Below are 9,636 nucleotides of genomic sequence, written 5' to 3' on the forward strand. Positions count from 1 at the left end.
TTGATACGTGTGTAATAGAATAGTGTATCTATATGTTTCACTTTTGGTGGAGGGGGACTTGGCTATATTTATATGTGTGGGGGAGGGGAACTTGGCTATATATGCTATATGTGGGGAGGGGGACTTGGTTATATATGCTCTGTATGTACGAAGGAGACTTGGTCATATGTGGGGGAGGGGGACTTGACGATATATGCTATATATGGAGAAGGGAGACTTGTCTATATATGCTATATGTGGAGGAGGGGGATTTGGCTATATATGGAGGAAGGGAACTTGGTTATATATGCAATATGTGGGGGAGGAGGACATGCAGGGTCAGACTGGCTCACCAGAGGCATACCAACCGCTCTCCCCAGTTGTCTAACTGGGAAGAGTGGTGATGTAAAAAGTAATCAGGGCACAACAGCGCTCTGTTACTTCCAAATAGTGATGCTTGCACTGCTCTCCTGGGTTGTCGAACTCTGGGAGGAGCCAAAAACAGGACGTTCTCCCAGTGTGTACGTCACTACTCCCAGAGTTAGACAACCCAATGATGACATTGACACGCTCGCCTGCTGCAGACTGCTGCTCACTGTTTGCAAGTAACAGAGTGCTATTGCACCCTGATCACATTTTATGTCACCACTAGTGATGAGTGAGTATAATCGCAAGTACTCGGTACTCTCCCGACCATCTCAGTACTCGAGATGCTCGAAGCTCGCCGAGTACTTGCGAGATGCTCGGGTCTCCTCCCTGTATGTTTGGCGCTCTTTACAGAGCCAATGAACATGCAGGGATTGCCTGCCATGCACTGTAATGCCGTAGCCATGTTGGTTGTGGCATTACAGTGATTGGCTGGCCGCACAGCGTCATCAGGTCTATATCAGACCTGGTACCGCCATGCTCGTCACAGTCACTCCGTATCAGACAGTGTAGGGAGAGGTGCTGCTGAGCTAGGGAGAGATTTGATCGTGTATTAGGTAGTATTGGGAGAAAAACCGTACATTACACATATCCAACTTAACAAACAGTCCTTCTGAGGACTAATCCATCTGCAGAGATATCAGGCAGGCAGAGTGTATAGGCAGGCAGTGTATATAGCAAACTGCAGTGCACATAGCACAAGAGGTTCCATTCAAGTTCTACCTTCTGCTGCTGTTAGATATTTCTAGAAATAGGCCCAGGTCTCAGGGGCCAGGAATACTTTTTATTGGATCTTAATCCTCATTATTTGCTTAAAAAGCAATCCAGAGAAAACCGTTTTTCTGTGCCATTTGCTTGTTGGCACTGCAGAATACAGCCAGGTCCTTTCCATATTACAGCGCTAGAAATCCAGCTATTTAACACTGTGTTTTCTCCGTCACATGGATCACATATACGTTTTCAGAAAATACTGCCATTTTTGGCCCCCATTCAAATTTTTTTTCACCGTGTCAGCGAAGTTTTTAACACCGGTTTGCTGTTCAAACTACTTACCTACAGGCAGGTATTTAAAACTGTGGTTTCTCCGTCACACGGATCACATATAACTTCGCTCCAAACTCAGTCATTTGTAGTGAGCATGGAAGATATTGTCCTCAATTTAAAATTGGCAAGGCACGTGGCAAAGGACAGGGAACTGTACGTGATGGTAATGGTGCATGCAGAGGCCGAGAACAAGGCCGTGGGCAAGCTGAAATTGTGCCACAACAAACACCCACATCTTCTCGCCCGACCTTCCCGTCCCAATTCCTAGGGGACCGCAACACACCACTATTGAACCCAGAGCAGTGTCAAACGATTGTTGGTTGGATAGCGGATAATGTTTCCAGTCACTTAGCCACCACCACCACCACCCTGTCTTCCACAGGGTCAAGTCTCAGTAGCCGTGAGTCTGGACCGCATATTTCTCACCTCCTCCTTGCTTCCTCCTTCCTCCAAACTATGCCGAGTGCCAAGAGACAACTGATTCCACACTTGGACACTCCGAAGAGCTGTTCACTTTTCCATTTATAGATTCGGGCCTCTCGCTTGGTCCACTTGAAGCGGGGCAAGAGGTATGTAGCGATGTCAAAATATTTGAGCAGCCACAGTCACACAAAGGCGACAGTGGGAAAGTGTCACAAGAGGTGGACGATGATGAGACACAATTGCCAGAAAGTCAGGAGGAGAACCAGGGTGCAGAAGCGGAAGACGAGGTGGTGGATGATATAGTAACTGACCCAACCTGGCAGGAGGACATGCAGAGCGAGGACAGCAGCACACAGGGGGAGGGAGGCAGAGCACCCCAACTGGCAGAAAGAAGCAGTGTGGTGGCTGCAGACAGAAGGCAGGCAACCTTCCCCGTAACACCCAACACGAAGGAAGTTGCCAGTACAACTGTTAGGTCTTCCTCAGTCTGGTTGTTTTTTAAAGACTCTGCCGATAACCCCAAAAAGGCCATTTGCACCATCTGCCAGGCCAGCATCAGCAGGGGTGGCAAAACGACCAGCCTGACCACCACCAGCATGATCAGGCACATGGCAGCAAAGCACCCTACTTTGTGGGCCGAACCCCAGGGTCCAGGAACAGTGTCTGCAGGTGGCACCACTGCTTCTTCCACTGTTGTGCATGCAAGCCAATCCCCTGTCCATGGTGCATGCGAAGATGCCTCCTGCACTGCACCTGTCATTGCACACTCTCAAGTAGCAGCATCAGGAAGCACGTCCATGTGCTTAACCTCGTGGTTCAGCAGCTTCTCAAATCGTACCCGGAGCTGCCGGATCTGCTTGTTAAAGTACATCGCCTATGTGCATATTTTAGAAAGTCAGCTACAGCTTCCGCCGCCCATGCCGTGTTTCAGCAGCGTTTGCAGCTTCCAGCTCACAGACTGGTGTGTGATGTCCCCACGCATTGGAACTCTACACTGCAGATGTTGGGAAGGATTTGTGAGCAGAAGAGGGCAGTTGTTGAGAACCAGCATGAACAATGCTGTCAGTATTCAGTTCAGACTCCACACATAAGACCTCAGGAGTGGACATGGATGTCAGACATATGTACCATCTTCCAAAACTTAGAGGACTCCACCAAGATGGTGAGCGGCGATGACGCAATAACTAGCGTCACCATCCCTCTTCTCTGTCTTCTGAAACGCTCTCTGCTCACAATCAAAGAGGATGCATTGCAGGCGGAGCACGATGAGATGGAGCAAGGAACCATACAGGGTGATTACACACAGCCCAGCCTCATCTCATCCCAATGTGGATTGGGTGACAATGAGGAAGAGGAGGAGGAAGAAGAACAGGAGCTAGTTTCAAGCGCTATAGATGGTACTACCTGCACAGCTGTCATAACATCTGTTCAGCGTGGATGGCCAGAGGACAGAGAGGAGGATGAGGAGGAGAGCATGGTCAGTCATCCTCTTGGTGAGGACACGGAAGTCTTGCCTGGTAGTAGTCTGGCACGCATGGCTGAGTTTATGTTACACCGCCTTTCCCATGACCCTCGCATTCTCAAAATTTTGTGTGACTGTCATTACTGGTTGGTGACACTTCTAGACCCATGCTACAAGGAAAACTTTATATCTCTTATTCCTGAGGCGGACAGGTCTACAAAAGTGGGGCAGTACCCGAAGGCCCTTGTTGCGGAACTATTAAAAAATTCCCATTTGAAAACGCTGGCGGCAGAGGGCACACTTCGTTGGACAACCAAGGAGTACAGGCGAGAGAGACACAACTATCCAGCAGAGGCAGGGGAACACTGTCAAAGTTCTGGGAGAATTTTCTCAGCCCCCCCCATCGCACAAACCCTGAGGCGCAGGGTACTCTCACAAGGAGTGCAAAGTTTGGGAATATGCTGAGGAAGTACCTTGCCGACTGTAACAACATCCTCCGTGATTCTTCTGTGATTTATAATTATTGGGTATCCAAGCTGAATACGTGGAATGAACTGGCTCTCTATGCCTTGGAGGTCCTGGCTAGAGATGAGCGTTGTTCTACTCGAACTGTTCGCCAATCTCAAATTCGAGCTGTTTTGGGCGGTGTTCGAGCCGTTCGGCGAACACGAACGATTTGAGAAAAATTCGGCTGTTCGAGGTTATGTTCGATAACTGTTCGTGCACCAAAATCATAACTGGATTTTTTCTCAGTAATGATGAAAATTAATGTTAATACGCAGTTTGAGTGTACAGCGGGGTGGGGGGAGGGGCAGGGGATGGATCTCTGCAGGAATAATGAAGATCTCCATTTTTTTTTCTCTTTCCCGCATTTGCAGTGGGGAGGTGCAGTCTGTCAGCCTATCAGCAGCGCACACACGGAGCGAACTGCTGTTTTTCACACAAGCAAGGGCATGTGTCATTGGCAGTGTATGTCACATGTCCTTGCCCTATAAGACCAAGCCATTTTCCCCGTCGCCACCATTTTCTCACTGCTGCAGCTGCGTGTTAGACGGCACCGCTGTTGCTGTGTGCGCTATACCTTGTTAATTTCAAGCCAATTTTCGCACAAATCTACAGATAGCTTGGGAGTAGGGAATGGTTGTGATTGCAGTCCTTTTAAGGACTAGGTTACAGCATTTCCTACGACTTTTATCAGGCAGGTCTGTGCTCTTAAATAGATAGATTGTGGGAGTAAAGACTAATTGTAATTGCAGTCCTTTTCAGGACTAGGTTACATCAGTTCCTATCAGTTTTTGCCAGGCAGGTCTGTGCCAGTGCTGTGCAAGTTTTTTTCACAGCATTTGGCTGAATCTAGCAAAGCTAATCCTTTTTGGCCTATTGCAGAGTGTGTTAGTCAGTGGAGTAGCCTATCTGTGTTGCAAGATATACCACCTGTGTATAGAATACGAATTTTTTTACTGCACCTAGTGAAGTAAAATCTTTTGGGCATAACATCATTCTATTAGTCCATCTATACTGACCTCCATCAGGTTGCAAATTGAATATAATTTTTTTCTGCATCTAGCTCTGAAAAAATATTTGGGCTTCTAGCAGTGTGTGGGACTTGTTCTATTAGTCCATCTATACTGACCTCCATCAGGTTGCAAACTGAATATAATTTTTTTCTGCATCTAGCTCTGAAAAAATATTTGGCCTTCTAGCAGTGTGTGGGACTTTCTCTATTAGTCCATCTATACTGACCTCCATCAGGTTGCACATTAAAAATAATTTTTATCTGCATCTACCTCTGAAAAAATATTTGGGCTTCTAGCTGTGTGTGGGACTTGTTCTATTAGTCCATCTATACTGACCTCCATCAGGTTGCAAACTGAATATAATTTTTTTCTGCATCTAGCTCTGAAAAAATATTTGGCCTTCTAGCAGTGTGTGGGACTTTCTCTATTAGTCCATCTATACTGACCTCCATCAGGTTGCAAATTAAAAATTTTTTTTTTCTGCATCTACCTCTGAAAAAATATTGGGCTTCTAGCTGTGTGTGGGACTTGTTCTATTAATCTATCTATACAGACCTCCATCAGGTTGCAAACTGAATATAATTTTTTTCTGCATCTAGCTCTGAAAAAATATTTGGCCTTCTAGCAGTGTGTGGGACTTTCTCTATTAGTCCATCTATACTGACCTCCATCAGGTTGCAAATTAAAAATAATTTTTTTTCTGCATCTAGCTCTGAAAAAATATTTGGCCTTCTAGCAGTGTGTGGGACTTTCTCTATTAGTCCATCTATACTGACCTCCATCAGGTTGCAAATTAAAAATAATTTTTATCTGCATCTACCTCTGAAAAAATATTTGGGCTTCTAGCTGTGTGTGGGACTTGTTCTATTAGTCCATCTATACTGACCTCCATCAGGTTGCAAACTGAATATAATTTTTTTCTGCATCTAGCTCTGAAAAAATATTTGGCCTTCTAGCAGTGTGTGGGACTTTCTCTATTAGTCCATCTATACTGACCTCCATCAGGTTGCAAATTAAAAATAATTTTTTTCTGCATCTACCTCTGAAAAAATATTGGGCTTCTAGCTGTGTGTGGGACTTGTTCTATTAATCCATCTATACAGACCTCCATCAGGTTGCAAACTGAATGTAATTTTTTTCTGCATCTAGCTCTGAAAAAATATTTGGCCTTCTAGCAGTGTGTGGGACTTTCTCTATTAGTCCATCTATACTGACCTCCATCAGGTTGCAAATCAAAAATAATTTTTATCTGCATCTACCTCTGAAAAAATATTTGGGCTTCTAGCTGTGTGTGGGACTTTCTCTATTAGTCCATCTATACTGACCTCCATCAGGTTGCAAATTAAAAATAATTTTTTTCTGCATCTACCTCTGAAAAAATATTGGGCTTCTAGCTGTGTGTGGGACTTGTTCTATTAATCCATCTATACAGACCTCCATCAGGTTGCAAACTGAATGTAATTTTTTTCTGCATCTAGCTCTGAAAAAATATTTGGCCTTCTAGCAGTGTGTGGGACTTTCTCTATTAGTCCATCTATACTGACCTCCATCAGGTTGCAAATCAAAAATAATTTTTATCTGCATCTACCTCTGAAAAAATATTTGGGCTTCTAGCTGTGTGTGGGACTTGTTCTATTAGACCATCTATACTGACCTCCATCAGGTTGCAAACTGAATATAATTTTTTTCTGCATCTAGCTCTGAAAAAATATTTGGCCTTCTAGCAGTGTGTGGGACTTTCTCTATTAGTCCATCTATACTGACCTCCATCAGGTTGCAAATTAAAATTAATTTTTATCTGCATCTACCTCTGAAAAAATATTTGGGCTTCTAGCTGTGTGTGGGACTTGTTCTATTAGTCCATCTATACTGACCTCCATCAGGTTGCAAACTGAATATAATTTTTTTCTGCATCTAGCTCTGAAAAAATATTTGGCCTTCTAGCAGTGTGTGGGACTTGTTCTATTATTCCACCTATACTGACCTCCATCAGGTTGCAAATTCAAAATAATTTTTTGTCTGCATCTAGCTCTGAAAAAATATTTGGCCTTCTAGCAGTGTGTGGGACTTTCTCTATTAGTCCATCTATACTGACCTCCATCAGGTTGCAAACTGAATATATTTTTTTTCTGCATCTACCTCTGAAAAAATATTTGGGCTTCTAGCTGTGTGTGGGACTTGTTCTATTAGTCCATCTATACTGACCTCCATCAGGTTGCAAATCGAATATCAATTTTTTCTGCATCTATCACAGCCAATAGTTTTGGCCTAATACCACAGTTTGGCCACTCAGCTCTGCTCGGTTCCCATCCATTGTTTTTTTGTGCAAACAACTCCAGAGTTGTGAATTAGTTAACCACCAAAATGAGTGGAAAAAGGCCTGCTGCTGGTGGAAAGGGGAATAGGCGTGTTGGGAAGGGGAAAAAAGGTTGTGTCCGTGGGGTAGGTGTTAAAGCAACAGTAACATCTGCAGAAGAAAGACCATCTTCCAGCCAAACTAAAATGTCTACTTCTTTTAGCGGACAATGTGATAAGATCCCTTTCTTACGGCCACGCCAATCGCTACAAATTCCAGATGAGGCACAAAAACAGCAGGTGCTTCAACGGATATCAAGTGCTCCTTTAAGTGGGCTCTCCTCCACATCAACTTCAACATCACAAATACTCCAGTCCTCAAAGGTGTCACCCCAATCGCACTTGCTTCCTCACAGCTCCCAAATCTCCAGCTGCCCGTCTGAGTATGAGGTAGAACAGATGGTTGAGTCTGCAGAGCTGTTTACTCATACTATAGCCTGGGAATCAGAGGTGACTCCAGCGCTTCTGTGAATCCAGACGAGGAAATGATCTGCACTGATGCCCAGAATCTTTATGAGTCGGATCCAGGACCAGACGCAGAAGGTTCTGACCATAATGTAGACCCTCATTCCCAAACTGTAACTCCTGTTGGTGGAGACAATGAGGAAGACGATGATGAGACTCAAATACCTGATTGGAGCGACAACTTTAGTTTTTTGTCAGGGCAGGAACAGGTTGGCTCTGAGGACGACGGGTGTGATAACGCACAGGGTGATGATGATGAGGTTGGAGATCCCACTTACTGTCAACCCACAGTCAGCCAAGAGATGAGGTCAGCAGAGGAGGTGGAGGAAGATGCTAGTGACGACGAGGTCAGGTTGCGCCTTCCTGGACAGAGACGTAGTACTGGAAGCACGTCAACAACTGCATCCTCAAACACAACTCTGCCTCTCACCACAAGTCGTGGTGGCTCTTCAGGTCGAATGGGTGCTAAGCCTTGCATAGCCTGGGCATTTTTTCAGATCGATAAAGATGACCCAACTCGTGTTATCTGTAACACTTGTCAGCAAAAGCTAAGTAGAGGCCAAAAAATACATAGTTTGAGTACTTCATGCATGAATCGGCACATGGACATGAAGCATAAGTTGCAGTGGGAAGCTCAGTGTGCTACAATGCGGCTGTAGCATCGGCGTCTCTGCCCCGTTCTAGGCAGAGACGCCGTCCCTCTCACCTCCCCGCTCCTGGCGCGGCGTCCTCCAGCGCTTCTCCCCCCGCTGCTTCCGGCACACGCTCCTTCCCCGGCAGTGTGCTTAGGGCGCGCGCGCGCGCGCTCCCCCTCTCTTAAAGGGACCGCGCGCGCCGTCCTAAGGAGTCCCCGGCCAATTGCCGGAGGACCTCCCATATAAAAGGCACCTCCTCCAAAATGGAGGTGCCCGAGCAATGTTGTAGCACTGTTCACTACTCTGCTTCAGCCCTCAGGTCCCGTTGCCAGATACCTGCCAGATTCCTGCCAGTCTGCTGTCTAATTCCTGCCTGATATCCTGCTACCTGCCTGCTAGCCTGAGGTCCGACGGTCTGCCTTCCAACTTCTGTCAGTCTGTCTAAGGACCAGCTTGCCCGCTCACCTGGGAGCGCACATCTTCTACCTGCCTGCTTGCCTGAGGTCCGACGGTATGCCTTCCAACTCCTGTCAGTCTGTCTAAGGACCAGCTTGCCTGCTCACCTGGGAGCGCTCATCTGCTGCCTGTCTGCTAGCCTACCAGGAGGCTCTGCCGTCACGTGCTGTGACCACCCGCCTGTCCAGAGACTCCTGCCCGCTCACCTGGGAGCGCTCATCTGCTACCTGTCTGTTGGTCTTCCTGGAGGCTCCGCCGTCACATGCTGTGACCACCCGATTATCCAGAGACTCTCGCCTGCTCACCTGGGAGCTCACGTCTATCATCTGCCGCCACAGGTCGTACCAATCCTTTACCCAGAGACTGCCCCGATCACTTGCCGTGACCTCCTGCCCGTTCATCCAGAGACTGCCCCGGTCACTTGCCGTGACCTCCTGCCCGTTCATCCAGAGACTGCCCCGGTCACTTGCCGTGACCTCCTGACCGTTCATTCAGAGACTGTCCCAGTCACCTGCTGTGACTGCCTGCCCGTCTACCCTGGTCGCCACCCGCTCCCTTACAAGGACCGCCCCCTTGTATAGTAGCTCAGAGGTTCCGCCTCCCAGACCCGTTACAGTTTGCTCGGGCCATGGAACCCGGTGGCACCCAAGCTCCCTCGCTCTCGGACCTGTGTCATGAACTGTCCCGTCAGAGGTCCCAACAGGAGTCCATCCTGGGTCACCTGCGGAATGTCAATTCTCGCCTGGACACTCTGACTGCTCTGCCTGCAACCACCGCCAGTGCCATGACTCGCAATCCGGCAGCTCCACTGCCCACTAATAACATGGTATCCTACCCCGGACCCCGGATTTCTGCACCTCCTCGTTTCGGAGGC

Source organism: Phyllobates terribilis, unplaced genomic scaffold, assembly GCF_046119375.1.
Source record: "Phyllobates terribilis strain yellow unplaced genomic scaffold, ASM4611937v1 Scaffold_7__3_contigs__length_470593459, whole genome shotgun sequence".
In the NCBI taxonomy this organism is placed as follows: Eukaryota; Metazoa; Chordata; class Amphibia; order Anura; family Dendrobatidae; genus Phyllobates; species Phyllobates terribilis.